Source organism: Sinocyclocheilus rhinocerous, unplaced genomic scaffold (assembly GCF_001515625.1).
Source record: "Sinocyclocheilus rhinocerous isolate Xijiao unplaced genomic scaffold, SAMN03320098_v1.1 scaffold431, whole genome shotgun sequence".
NCBI classification, from domain to species: Eukaryota; Metazoa; Chordata; class Actinopteri; order Cypriniformes; family Cyprinidae; genus Sinocyclocheilus; species Sinocyclocheilus rhinocerous.
Window position 1 is genome coordinate 259,740 of NW_015624541.1, and position 2,189 is coordinate 261,928.

Genomic DNA, 2,189 nt, shown 5'->3' on the forward strand with positions numbered 1-2,189 from the left:
TAGTAGGACACTCTTAAACTGGGATTTACTATTTGTGTATTCAGTTGGACTTACAGCAATTATAGTACTTTCATGGAGTGTAGCAGCAGTATAATTGAATTCAGATTGCGTTATTAGCGAATCGTTAATGGCAGTATGCATAGCAAATCAAGTCAAATTATCACTGTTTTTATAGCAGCAGCAGCAGATGTATCTGGATGCATGAAATTTCAGTGATAATACATGGGGTAAAGTAACTTTAAGATTGAAATAGGCTTTTATTACTTTGTTTATTTAACAGGGCTTACAGAGATTTTGTGAATTCTTCTAAGCGAAATAGGCATTATTTGTTTGCGTTTCATTGTTTAATAAAGACTCTTAGTAATTCTAAGTACCTTCGTGCAGCTGTAGCAGCAGTATGCATAGCTATTCAGATCGCAATTTTTAGCTAATTTAATAGCAGCAGAATGACATGGCAAATTCAGATGCAATGTTAGAAATAATATTAGCAGTAGTCTGCATATCAACCAATTATTATTGCTAATATAGCAGGGGCAGCAGAAAGTACTTTAGTTGCATGAAATTTCAGGATTTCATGGATGGGCTACAGCAATTCTAGTACTTTCATGGAGCGCAGCAGTAGTATCCATAGAATCAGATTGCGTTTTTAGCGAATTATCAATAGAAGTATGCATAGCAAATCAAAACACGCGTTTAGTTGCAGCAGCAGTAGGTAGACCGTAGTTTTCATTCACATGTATTCATTTTGCAGACGTTTTTATCCAAAGCAACTTACAATTGCTGAAGTTTCAGTGACTAAAAATGGATGGTATGTGAACTCCTCAAGCGAATAGGCATCACTTGCATTTCATTTATTTAAAAGGGACTTAGCAATTTGAAGTACCTTTGTGCAGCTGTAGCAGCAGTATGCATAGTTATTCAGATCGCATGTAGCGAATTTAATAGCAGCATGCATAGCAAATTCATATGCAATGTTAGAAATAATATTAGCAGCAGGAAGTCAAATTGTTGCTAATATAGCAGCGGCAGCAGAAAGTACTTTAGTTGCTTGAAATTTCAGTGAAAACGCATGGAGTAAGTAACTCTTTTAAGTGAAATAGGCATTTTATTTATTTGCTATTTTACAGGGCTTACAGTAGATTTTGTGAACTCTTCAAAGCGAAATAGGCATTATTTGATTATTTGCATTTGCTTGTTAATAAAAGACGCTTATAGCAATTCTAAGTACATTTGTGCAGCAGTATGCATAGCTATTCAGATCGCTAGTTTAGTGAATTTGAATAGCAGCAGCACGCATAACAAAGTTCAGATGCAATGTTAGAAATATTAGCAGCAGTCTGCATGGCAATCCAATTATCATTGTTGCTAATATAGCAGCGGCAACAGAAAGCACTTTAGTTGCATAACATTTTAGTGATAAATCATGGAGGGTAATTTTAAATATTTAAAGTGCAATAGGCATGTATTACTTTGCTTATTCAACAGGGCTTACAGCAGGTTTCGTGCAGCAGCAGTAGATTATGCTTAGTAAATTCTGATTAAATATTACAACCGCAACAGCTCGCACAGTAAATTCCTATTACATCATTGTGAATATCATTAACAGCAACAGCATCTACTCAACTCAGTATTGAAATGTTAGTGAATATTATCATAGCAGCAGTAGCAGAAGTTTTGTTGTGTTGGCCGTATCGCACTGCATACATTGCGGACAGCTTTACCTATCGTAATGGGTCTATTGACTTGTCACGTTGTGCTGCTCGCATCTGGCGTAAACACTGTGTTAGAGTAAAATAGGCATTCGCCTAGCTACTTATGCCTAATTTATGGATGCCTATTAATTTATCTCAGCAGTTCAGTCTCTTGTGCAGTAGCAGCAGCTTGCATAGGTATTCAGTCATCGAGATTTTTCTCAGCAACAGCATGCACATTATTTCTATGTTGCGAATTTTAATTCTGACACAATTAATATAAAAGCAGACTACTGCATTTAAATATAGTCACTGTAGTGTCCTGCTCAAGACCATCTACTTATTAATAAGTTAAAGGTAAGTATTCCATTGCAGTAACGTTGATGAACGTTAATGAAAAAAAAAATTACAACTCTTGAATGACAAATGTAAAACTATTTGCTCAGGCCGCCAGAGCCTGAGCCAGGTGGTTGCTGGGGGTTACTTCATCTATCAGCC